This window comes from Nannobrachium achirus (genome assembly GCF_963921795.1).
Source record: "Nannobrachium achirus genome assembly, chromosome: 16".
In the NCBI taxonomy this organism is placed as follows: domain Eukaryota; kingdom Metazoa; phylum Chordata; class Actinopteri; order Myctophiformes; family Myctophidae; genus Nannobrachium; species Nannobrachium achirus.
Window position 1 is genome coordinate 51,770,799 of NC_137823.1, and position 13,481 is coordinate 51,784,279.

The following is a 13,481-nucleotide window of genomic DNA, read 5'->3' on the forward strand; positions in this document are numbered from 1 at the left end:
CACACACACACACACACACACACACACACACACACACACACACACACACACACACACAGACAGACACACACACAGTAACACACACAGTAGATAGCAGCCAGAGAGATAGAGAGAGATGTTTGAGCTGAGACAGAGGTTCATGGATTGTTGGATTTCCACATTGTTGCTCACAACAGGCGGGGTCGTGTTCATACTGTACTACAGTAGATGGGCTTTGGGATTAAGGCTCATGGTGGTATAGTATTGTTTTTCTCCAGCGAGAGATGATAGGGAAGGCAGAATGGGAGTAACTCATCCACCACACTGTCTCCGGACACTCATGTTTAACATTCCTAACCTTGAGGCCAGGCTAGTGGATCTGTGTTCTGTGTTACAGATTAGACTCCCTTAGTGCCACCCCCCTTATCTGATACACGCTCTTGTCTTATCCATGGAGAGCAGAGATATGGTACGATCTATCTGTAACCAAGACTCATACAAAGATAAAGGATACAACAAATATATCGTCGTTGTCGGATGGAAACCTTGTATGTCCAAAACCGTCCTTTATTTGTTATTATTTTTAAAATGATCTAAAATAGTAGAAAATAGCCGATCTACAAGCACACCAACGCCTCGCATCGCGAGGCGTTGTGTACTTGTAGATCTGCTATTTTCACTACTATTGTGCCGCACTTTTGTATGATGAAGCAGGGCTTTCATTTACTATACCTAAAAACATACAAATTTGAAACTTCGAGTGACGAGGTTTCTGCGGTGTGTTCTAGACTTTTTTTAGGGCATACTATAATCTATGATCCGCGGCTATTCCTGTGGCCAGGGCATACGCCAGTGCATAATGCCTATCAAATGCGCTACTTTGAAAGGTTCACGAGGGCAGACGCTATTCATATTTTTATTTCCGACAGCAGACGCCGTATACTATGTGCGTTACAGGTAGAACACAGCACTGTTTCTGCCCAACAGTGACGATATATATATAAAAGTGTTCTCCTTGGAGCACAGGTCACCGCCAGGCCAGGTTGCATACCCAGGGCCTGCAAACATTGAGTCATAGTAGCCAGGGCCGGCTGATATCAATGGGTTAGTGGCGCTTAGCCCTGCCTATCTTATGGAGGAAAAATTTGAAATTATTATTAAGTCTATGTCTGAGTCACCACGTTGCCGTGGTCTGTTGGCCGGCCTCCCGGTAGCCAATTTTAATATAAGATGTTATGACATGCCCAGTTCATTAGAAATTAGCCATTACCATGTGAAATACAAAGAAATGCATGATCAGCCTTCACACAGCAGCCATAATAAGGAATAGGGATGGACAAGATGCCAGAAACACCCTAAATCAAAATTGACACAATAACATTACTGGGCAAGAACAGCAGAGTGTGAATCCTAGTAACTACACAGGCAGTTATGCATGAACGTGTTCTTTGTTCATTGAACGTGCTCATGTTTTTTGGTGGTGAACGGAACACAATCTGTTTGCAACTATAGTGAACGTTAGTGTTAACCCTCGTGGTAAGTAACAATGCTTACTGTGGCAAGTTTGTGAATGAAGATGCTAGCCAGATGCGGCCACTTCTCAACTCCAAGAACACAGAAGGGAATTTGGGTCATGGGAAGAATGTATTCTTGGTAAGTTTAATTGGGGAGAATGTTCTCTCAAATTCATGAGACCACACGTAGACAGAGCCTCTTGTTGTTGGCTGAGAGAGAGTGAGACAGATAGGTACTTTATCAGTGCATTTATTTTATGGAATGCACTCATATTTGACGAAGGAACATCACTAAGATTACATTTCGTAATGGTGGATATGTTGTGCCCCATAATGATCTGGGTTGAACTTGACACCAGAAGTATAATCAGATCAGAATGACAAATAGTGCTTGTTTACCACGTTTAAAAAAACGAATTTGGGTTGAAAATGCGTGTAACATTATTAATTATGTTAAGGAGAGTTATTTACTCTCATGCAGGCACAGGACAATACCTGGCCGTATGTTTGTGTTTGGACATTGGAGCAACTTTTACCCTTGAGACCACCCAACATCACCCGATATGATTCCTTGTCATGTAATCAGTCTAAGTCTAGCCAGGACCAGTAAGACTCCCCTAATCGGGAGATAAGCGACCTTCAGGTCGCATACACAAACTAAAAGGCAATCATAGCCAATCAGGAGGTAATATGGGAAATGGGACAGATCTATGTTGATGACATGACTTTAGAGATACTGTGTACCGCTTTGTGTGATCTTAGGCCAAAATCTGTAGGAGCTGTGTCCAAAAATGTGTTTTGCAAAAATCGTCCTGATGGTGGCGCTAGAAGAGGGCCATGTGAGAAATGAGAAAATCCAAGGAGTATGTGTGCAAAGTTCGGCATGGATAGGGCCAACGGTGGCAGAGATATGACTAGGGCAAAAGTGTGACGTGACGTGACTGACTGACAGACAGCCGGTGGATCTTTTCATAGTAACTCGACCTGACAGTCGCAACAAGAAGCTTAGTGTGTGAAGGCATTTACTCTCACCACTTCATGCTTTAACAGAAACTGTGCCCTTTACCTAAACCTGGTTGTAACCCTAAACTAGAGTCCCATGTGCACGCACGCGTGCGCACACACACACACACGCACGCACGCACGCACAGACGCACGCACGCACGCACGCACGCACGCACGCACGCACGCACGCACACACACACACACACACACACACACGGTCCCATCTCCAGGGTGTTAGCAGACAGCAGTGCATGCGTCTATTGACAGAAGAGATCGCTCCAATGATCCGTGACACTGCCAGGTGCTCCTCTGAAGACTGACATATTTCAGTCAGCGTCAAGCCCAATTTATGCTCCGGCGAAGGTGCCATGAAACATGTCACTTGACAAAAAAATTACCCCCGGATTTCCAAAGCATGTGTTTTTTGCAGAGGCACAGGCCAGCCCTCCCCCGGCTGCTACACATGGTGATTCACGTATGCATATAGACACAGGCACATAAACAAACATGGAGAGTTGCATCAGACAGTTCACACATGTGAGGACACGTCAAGGACACGCATGTACTGTAGGTACAATCCCCTGGTAGCAGGGACGTGCTGGGCCCTTGATTCAGCCCGGGAAAAATAGTTGGAGAGGCCCTCATTGCGCGCTATAGAGAGAGATCTCTCTCTATAGCGCTGCTGCTACTCAAAGATTTGCCATTTCAGATCATGACAAGTGACAAGCCAGTGGGCCAATTACATGAGTTATATTTCGTCGTTGTCGGGTGGAAACCTTTTATGTCCAAAACCGTTTGTTTTGTATTTATCATTTAAAAAATGAAAACAGCCGATCTACAAGCACACAAGCGTTGTGTGCTTGTAGATCTGCTGTAGATCTGCTGTTTTCACTACTTTTGTGCGACGGCCTTGTATGATGAAGCAGGGCTTTGCTTTGCGGAGAAAAATTACAAATTTGAAACTTGGAGATACGAGGTTTCTGCCCGACAGTGACAATTTACTTTGTTGGCCGCCCAGCCCCCAAAATGGAACGAAGGCCGACATTTTATTTTTAATTGTTTCCTAATGGCCGGCCTGGACCGGCCAGGAATGAACCGGCCGTTCGGAAGTTGTCCCGCTTTTCCCAATGGCCAGCACGTCCCTGCCTGGTAGGCACGTGGTCGTTCATGCACATGCACTCATGCCCACCGCGGTTTCATTTCATCTCCATAATTCAGAAAGTCAGGGTTTCAAAGATTTAGCATTTGACAAGTACACAAACAAATACGCAGACCTCCTCTCCCCTCTCTGTCTCTCTCCTCTGCCTCGTCATCTCATCTCAAACACGCAACCATAAAAACAACCTTGTTTGTTTGCAAGGTGAAGATCCTTGACTCGCTCTCTCGGAGGGATGGTGTTGAATAATTGAGAAGATCAAGGTGGTGTGCAGCCGGAGCTGTTTGATAATTGAGTGTAATTGATGATAACATTAGTAAGGACGTCAGTCTTCTCACACCTCATAATCTGAGAGATAAAGTATGCATCTGGTTACAATATTTCTCCTATATATAAAGTATACACACAAAGATTCATTCATACAGATGTGCCATTTCAAAGCTTCAGCATTTCCTGTACTTTTCCTGCATTTGTTTCTGGAAATACTTAGCCTGGTTCCAGACCCTGAATCGCTAGCCACACCCCAGGTCTGGTCTGATTACGCTCTCATTGAAGAGGTTTTCCTCGGTTGAAATTCCGCAAATCTGCGTCGCTTCAACTCGATGGCGTCGGGGATTGTGAGGAGTGTGGGTGGGGTTTTCCCAGAACTCATTTGAGATTCCAAGTAACCCAGCGCCAGACCGCACCGCACTTTCTCAAACATAAACATTGCGTCGCCCGCCGCAGTAACATATGCAATCGTATCGATCTCGCTATGAAACATCAGTAGCAGACATGTTTTGTAGCGTTTGACTACTTGTTCGTAGCGCTCCTATTCTGCCTGTTTCTTTGGTTAGCAAGTAACAAGCAACAGGCTAGCCAGCCACATAACAACACCAATAACAACCACGTCATCTGCATTGCTACTGTTGTGATTGGTCAGGCGTTGAACCAATCGCAGAAGACTGCCTCTTTGGCAACGCCTATCCCAGAAACTGCTGCAGTTGGAAGCACTTCTTTCAGACTGAATAATGGAGTGAAACGAAATGTTAATTCAGGCTGAGGCTAGGAAATACTTGTTTTCCAAGGTTCTTTTCACTGTTTAGCCTTGTAACCTTGTTTTTTGTTCCCTTGTGTCAAATGTTTGTATGTATTTTCGCATACATGGGTGCTGTGTCGCAAGACACATTTCAGTGTGAACTAACAATAAAGTACTATATCACTATAGCACATCTGTACAGCTCTCATAGACACATAAATGCACACACACTAAGAACATGAACTAGCATGCAAGCCTGCACGCCCGCACACCCACACACACACACACACACACACACACACACACACACACACACACACACACACACACACACACACACAATCTAATTATGAAAGGCTACACAAACTCGAGTCGTAGCACACACAGATCCTACCGTGACATTTAAATATCAGTTTTAAGGTTAATGTGTCTCCCTCCCAGATGGATAAAATGTCTTTACCATAATTGCGGCTGACATACAAGCACTAACCACATTTAGAATGATAGGTCTTAACAAACCAAGCTATTATACGAGGAAATGTTACCACCAAATGACAGCACATCGTGTCTTACTCCTCTCACGTTCCTGGTCCTCCTTCAGTAAATAACTTTTTCGAGACACGTGAGATGCTGCAAGTTTTCTGAATCAACGTAAGGGAAAACACGTGTGGAATCTAGATTCGCGGTACAAGGCACTTGCTCAGGTATCTGGTGTCCTTGAGGCTGACAACAAGAATGTGGAATTCCTTGCACAATTGGTAAGAGATGACCTTGTGGAGACGTACACATCAGTGAACTGGGGAATTATTTTGTTATGACTGACATTTTGAATTCCGTCTCACACCATCTATGATTCAGCTGAGTTATATTTTATTAACTTGACTGCCACTGAGCTCGCTGGCTCCAAGCTTAGAGACTTTTCAAACGCGTCTCTGAAAGAGCATTAAAACGTGAACATCTTTATCTCTTCTTACTAGCACAAAAAGAAATTCAACAATTCCTGCATGACGGAAACTTACACTCTGCTGTAATTTATGTTAACAAGCTTTGCTGTACAGGAGGCTGTATCGCTGTGGCCATGATTAATAATCTACCATGGCATGCTATATGGAGAAATATGATATACTGGTCAAGCAGCATCAGTGTACAGTGATATGTACCGGTACATGTGATATGTGTATGCTCGCTGTCAGGCAGAAACCTTGTTTGTACAAAAATGAAAATAAATGTAAAAAATCACACCCGTGTGAAGTGGAGCTGTGTGTGTGTGTGTGTGTGTGTGTGTGTGTGTGTAGATCATGTGTACCGATTTTTGTGACATTTGAAGAAAATATGTAGGAAAAGGAGCAAAAAGTGTGTTTTGGAGAAAATTCAAGATGGCGGAAAATCTATCCTGGCACAAATGGGCGTGGCCTATATGGGGAGATGCGTCTTGACCCAAGGAATCCAGGGAAAAAAGAATTTTAATTTTCCGATCTACGGTTCAAGAGTTACGGGGCAAAACGTAAAGTGGGCCGTTATAGCGCCACCATGAGGCCGAGTGATGTAATTATTTTTCGATTCATTCTTAAAATCATTATGAATCTCCTCTCCGAGGTTTGAAACTGTAGCTCCTATGGTTTACGAGAGAAAAATACTTGAAAGTGATTTCTTGCATTGTCCCATTATAAGTCAATGGGGACAATTAAGCGTCGTTTTTTGCCGATTACGTCGGCATGGTAAGGCGGATCGGAACGAAAGGTAATAGAACACCATTCCCGGCCGAGCCGCACATTTTGATGTATATATTGCGCGAGTGGCGTAAATGGTGCGGCACTAGTTACGCGCCGAAGTCAGGCTACATACTGTACACACAGACACACAGACACACAGACAGACACACACACAGACCCACACAGCCACGTATAGGGAGCTGCACACAGCTCCAAAAAATTTGCTCTGTTCCAATGTAGTTATTATTTAGTCCAAGGGTCTTCAACAGGGGATCCGGTACCCCTAGGGGGTCCTCAGAGTTACTACAGGGGGTCCTCCAAATCTTTGTGTGATAGAAAGTTTTTTTCTCCTTTTTATATATTACTGTAACCTCTCGAACCCTAGCATCCATATTCTGAGAACTTTGGCCAAAATTAGCAGATCTACAAGCTCACAACGCCTGATCACAGTGCCTCGCAGCGTGAGGCGCTGTGAGCTTGTAGATCGGCTGTTTTTGGAAAAGAGGTTCGGTGTAGAGGGGAAAAAAGAGCAGACTAAGTACTGAGTGAAAGTTCAAGTTTTATTAAGTATTGACGGTTCAACACACCCTTCTGCTGATGAGCTGGAGTTGGCTTTAGGAGTGGATGGGAGATTATTATTTGGAGATGGAGGTGAAAGTAAATCAAGCAAGGGCGTTCAATATGTGATGAAATGACAGGAATGACAGTCTCCCATGCAGAAAATAGATAGAGGACAAATCAGTTTGACGAGAGCAGAGTGTGTTAAGGAGGAGGATGTGTCATTCCAAATTACAGAATGCAAATCTGGAAAAAACTTCTTCATAGAGTTTGATCAGAGCTGTGATGCTTTGCTTGAACTCAGACTGTCTTCTTAATTTGGCCCGAGACGGTTTGATCAGACGATCATTTAAGAGCTGTTGTCTCTTGTATTCTGCTTTCATAAGAGCTGATTGCTCAAGAAAAACACCATCTGTTCTGTTCCCCGATGCAGGACTCCGACTCAGAATCACTTCATAGCCAGTTTGTTGGACACACAGGAATAGTTTTCTGGTTGCATGTGCACGTTCATCGTGCACACTGCTGAGCCATAGAGCAGTGGTTCCCCCCAGGGGGGTCCCCAAATTATTTTAGGGGGTCCCCAGATGATGAACTTAATGTGCAACATTACAACATTGCAACATTTTCTCACTCAACAGTGAACAAACCAACATAAAGTTTAAGTGTATAGACTATAGAGGGTATGTGCACATTTCTAAAGTGACAAATTAAGGACTTTTTTATTAAACATTGGCTAAATTGTCAAATATTAGAGGCAGAAATTGTGAAAATAGCCAATCTACATGCTCACAACACCTCGCAACGTTGTCGCGGGGGTCGTTGTCGCGCGCGGGGCGGGGGGGGGGGGGGGGGGCACCGGCACCCAACAGCCAGTTGCGAGTCAGGCACCACAAGGGCTTGTGGCGCCCCTGGCCTGATAACTGTCCCATGAACTGTAAACCTCTCAGTTTATATACAACACAATTTAACGCATAGCCATTGCCCACCGCCTGCAAGTTTTTATCTACAATTTATCCAGTGGTGTAAATGTCCATTTATAATTTAGGCATTTAGCAGACGCATTTAGCAGACGCTATTACGATAATACATCAAATGCATAGAAATAGTAAATGCGCTTATTCCTTCCTTTAATTTAACTGAATGTGTACTTAAACAATTTTTTTTAGATTTTAGATTTTTAGACCACACGCACACACGCACACACGCACGCACGCGCGCGCACGCGCACACACACACACACACACACACACACACACACACACACACACACACACACACACACACACACACACACACACACACACACACACACACACACACACGCACCCACACACACACTCAGTAATGTGCTGTAGGCTAGCCAACATAGACTAGAGTAAACAGCAGATGTGTTCCAGTACAATACAGCCATGCTACATGACTGAACAACACCAGCTGCTGTCTGATTTAAACTGCCTGATCTCACAGCAAATGTCTTGATATATAATGTAGTTGTAACCACATGAACCCTATAGCATCCGTATTCTGGGCATGTCATAAGAGGCAAACATGTAGCAGCACAACGTGTTGTAGAGTTTTGGTGTAGAGGCAAAAAAGGAGGAGACCAAATTTACTTGGGGACCTCGTCAATGACGTTTTAGTAATTAGGTGGTTAATGTATCCAACAATGCCTAGCCTTAACTAAATTTAATTAACTAAAGTAAGCCTTAACCCAAAAAACGAATTGGTGAAACGTTTCATGATTTATTCAGAATCTACGCGGACTGTGCGTTATATCACATGAACCCTATTGAGAGTCCTGCATATAGCATCATATCGTCCTTGTCGGGTGAAAACCTTGTATGTCCAAAACCGTTCGTTTTGCATTTATCATTTAAAAAATGTACTAAACTAGTGAAAACAGCAGATCTACAAGCACACAACGCCTCGCACTGCGAGGCGTTGTGTGCTTGTAGATCGTCTGTTTTCACTACTTTTGTGCGACGGCCTTGTATGATGCAGCAAGGCTTTATTTTGCGAAACAACATACACATTTGAAACTTGGAGATACAAGGTTTCCACCCGACAACGACGATATTTTCAATTCCTTGTATTATATTATGCCTTCAATTGATTCGTTCGTTCTTTCTTTCTTTCCATCCGTAATTCATTCACTCTCGTTCACTCTCACAGAATTCGTGCATCAACACATGTTGTGCAAACACTTACGGGGGCCGCCAGACAATCACTCTCACACTGTAGCGGATCGACATTTTCCAATGAGAATAGATGGTGGAAATTAATCGGAACCGATTCAAGACATGACCCTGCAAGCACCGGCCAGTGTTAGCTGAGGTGAATCTTCTTGCAGTAACACCTTCTGCCGTCTTTGCTTTGTTTATTTGCAGCTCGTCGTTGACAGCACGCCTTCTCAGATTATGTGTTGATTGATGGTGCCAGGGCCTCTGGCATGTCTGCCTGCCCTGGACACCTCCACCGTCATGTCTTTGCATTGCTTCAGGACATTATGGTTCAAACACTTGCCTCGCCTCCAGCCACCAGCGGATCAAAAATATCATATCTTGCTGTCAGTTTTTATATAACTCTATGGTCAGTACATTGACTGTACCGTGTGGTGTTTTTCAAACAATACCTTGCGCTACATTAAAAAAAAAAAAAAAAGAATCCTGACTAGATAGTGTCCCCTAGGGGTCTTTTTCCCTCCTTTTTTGGGGTCTGTGTTCTTCCATTTTTTTCCCCCTCTACACCAAAAATCCATTGGCGAAAGTTATTGTCTGTCATATTCACCCGGTGCAAATTGCCTAAGCTGTAATCTTGTTGCCTGACTGCTAGCGTCCGACTCAATCACACACTTCGTTTTGGGATTAGAGTCTGAAATTGAGGGCAGACATTCTATTTCGGCGGGGGGGGGGGCTAAAGCCTATTGACATCACACACACACACACACACACATACACACACACACACACACACACGCGACGGCGACGTGGCGTGACATTGCAAAAATACGTTATTTCTCATAACATATTATATGTCTGCATGTTTACGTTAGTGCAAAATGGTATTAAAACGTGAAGAAACGGCACTATTTCATAGTTTATTAAAATAATACGAGTCGAGTCTGACTCCGCCATGACAGTTTTCACGGACCAATCAGAGTCCACTAGACTCTCACGTGGGCAGAGGACACCAATCAGAGTCCACAAGCTCTGTTTGGAGGGGGCTGGGACCGGAGCAGCCACACCACGTGCCCCAAGCATACAACCCTGATTGGCCCATTCAATGCGCCCGCTCTTTGGGCGCACTCGAAATAAAATAAAATATGTGCAGCTTCAGTCCACACTACACACCAACCACCAGCAGGGGGTGGTGATGTGCGGACTGAAGTGTCAGGCTAGTAATCTTGGGCTTTACTCTTCCTCTGCCAACCTGGGAGAGCCCCGGACTGAGCTCCTCATGCTTCCTGCATGAGGAGTGACTAAGCCTCTTCTTATCACCTGACAGGGGGGAGTTTCACCAGTAGGATGTCGTTCGTGGAAGGAAAGCGTTATTCCAATCAGTTCCTTTCCCCACGATCAGGTGCCCCGGCTGACCAGGGGGAGGCAGTATAGACACCAGGATTACTGTGTGTTTTTTGTGAGGGGAGAACATGCAGACTCCACACTTTCACCAACATGGCCCCAGCGCCCACAGCGTCAGCTGTGAGGCTAGCGACTGCACCACCATGCCCCCTTATATACCGTATAGCCTACATTTTGAACAGCCCCCTCAGGTAAAGAGATACATTTTTGGGTTGGTAGATCTTGAGTTGAGCTGGTAATTCTAAAAGTAATTCTCAAGTCATAAGAGGGCGGGCAGTAGGGTAAATGGAAAAGCTGACAATTACCACTGTGTTGACTTTGGTAATGAATCCATGATCTGATTGGGAGAGCAGTGTAGAGAGCTGACCCGGGCAGGCTCATTATGAATGAACACACACAGGTCTCATGATTGATAGCCGTGGCAGACAGATTAATAACACTGTTATTTCCAAACTATAGCCAGGAGAATTGCAGGCTGATTTGCATGGCGTTGCGGTAATGGGGACCTGTGTGTGTGTGTGTGTGTGTGTGTGTGTGTGTGTGTGTGTGTGTGTGTGTGTGTGTGTGTGTGTGTGTGTGTGTGTGTGTGTGTGTGTGTGTGTGTGTGTGCAGGCTGATTTGCATGGCATTGCGGTAATGGGGACCTGAGTGTGTGTGTGTGTGTGTGTGTGTGTGTGTGTGTGTGCGTGTGTGCGTGTGTGCGTGCGTGCGTGCGTGCGTGCGTGCGTGCGTGCGTGCGTGCGTGCGTGCGTGCGTGCGTGCGTGCGTGCGTGTACGTGTACGTGTGTGTACATGTACTATATGTCAGCATGTGTATAAAATGTGTTTGTGTTTGTGTGTGTGTGCCGGGGCTATTCTAAAAAGTTACTTATTTGAAAACATAAGCCGTTTTCTAGTCAGATCATGTATAACTTATTGTTACTACTGTATATCTTGGCCTCCATTTTGCTGCCCTCTGTTGCCTCAGTGTTTAGTGTAAGCCTTGTTGACATGCTTTCTTGTTTTACGAGAAACAAGGTTATTACCAGTTTACAGAGAATGATGATTATGATACTAATTAATTAGCTGCAAGTTCCGAAATTAGACATACGCCTGAATCATGACACCAATTAACTGCAAAATTATTGGTTGAGCACCAATTCTAATTTTGTTATCAGGCCATTAATCAGGCATTGCCTAATTTATGATCACCCTATCCATTACCTACTTGTCAACTACAGTATGAATAGAACAGCAAGGGGAGAAAGAAAACTTAATTTACTACATTGATAGCACCTTGAGCTTGTTGGGGGAGTTACGTGAGTTACGTGTGAGTAAAAAATGTAGTTTGTACGTCTTTTATATGAAGCATAGAAGGGCATTTTATGAGCATAAAAAGGCATTTAAAAATAAAGAATAGAAGGAATAAAACTCTAATCAATAATCTAATGAAGGAGAAAACTAAAGTAAAAACCACAAAAATCTCTGCTTTTGGGCAGAAACCAGCTAACTCTGGAAATGAAAAAACATCCAGCTCAAGTGGAGTTAGGAGGTTTTGGCCGAAGTGATTTTTAAAACCTGGAAAACATCTGTGTCGCATTAGACTTGAACGCTTTAACAATTATTTTATGCTTTAGCTATTCAGAAATAGCAGATATACAAGCTCACAGCGCTGCACAGAGCTTGTATATCTGTACATATTCAACGATTTGCTCAAAGATTTTGAAGATTTTTCAAAAATAGCAGATCTACAAGCTCTTAGTGCGGCACTCGGTTCCGCTCCATGAGCTTGTATTATCTGCTATTTTTCATGTAATTTTCGAGTATAAACTAATGGTTAAAGTGGTTAAAATGTTCCAGGTCTTAATGGGTTAATACTTTTCATTGGTTCAATATTGTCTTTTACGATATGATGGTTCTGGACCTTGTTTATCTTTTCTTTTACGATATGGTGGTTTTAAACCTTTGTATTCCTGACAAGGATTTTGTGGAGCGTGTGCATGATATTTTGTCTGCCCTGTCCTGTGTCCTTCACATTTATGCCGTTGCACATATTTACACTTTGAGACCTGCTGGCACATTTGTCTGTTTACCTAATCGACTGCCTCCCTTGCCTCAAGGAGACCTCTATGAGGGCCATCAAAGGGGAGGCGAGCATTACTTGTCCCTTTGCCAAGTTTTCTCAGCATGTCTTGTGATGCCCACTAAACGTATGCCAATAACCCTTCGTTTATTGTCAACTGCCAAACTGATCATTTGCATATTTATAAATCAACACTACTTCTATCCAAGTACTAGAATCCCTTCAAGCAACATCTCACTTGGGGTATAATGTGATATGTGTCTGTGGTTTGATCAACATCCATACGTTCTTACAGTGTACTCTGTTGTGCTGCTGTGCTTGCGGCTACAGTACAGTAGTAGCAGATTTTGCATATTTAAGTTTGTATTTCTGTAGTGAGGGACCTTGTCTTGTCAGCTGTCTAGACAAGCTGCTTTGATAGTGCAGAATTCTAATATTTTCCAGAATGTATTTCTGCCTTTAGTCCTGATATGAACACACAGTGATATTGACAAATGGGCTCTCGTAACGTAAAAACGTAAGCAGGTTTTGCTGAGAAAATATGCTTGTTTTCTTTGAAAAAACACACATTTTTTTGTCATCATGAGCCTCTTTATGGACACAGTCTGCACTTTTCCCTCATGTTTTTGTACAGTACCGGTATCCTGCCTCTTTTATGAACTAAAACCTTTTCCATTAGACCAGAGCCTTTTCTTATTGTCTCCATTGGGTTATTCTTAATCTTATTTTTCCTTCGTCACCTCTCTAACTTTTGTCTATTCGTTCCTCTTTTTTAACCCATTTAGGCCTAGAATTATTGAATGCTTTAACCAGTGAAAAATAGCAGATATACAAGCTCACAGCGCGGCACCGAGTGCCGCGCTGCGAGCTTGTAGATCTGCTATTTTTGAAAAAGT

The 13,481-nt window shown here is 43.7% G+C and overlaps 1 protein-coding gene across 3 annotated transcripts in view; it reads left to right on the top strand.

Moving 5' to 3' along the window:
* The window catches only part of LOC308301318 (exostosin-1), a gene marked incomplete at both ends in the record, with an annotated part of 354,065 nt that overhangs the window by 96,362 nt on the left and 244,222 nt on the right, over positions 1–13,481 (top strand). The gene's annotated exons all lie outside the window — the stretch shown is intronic.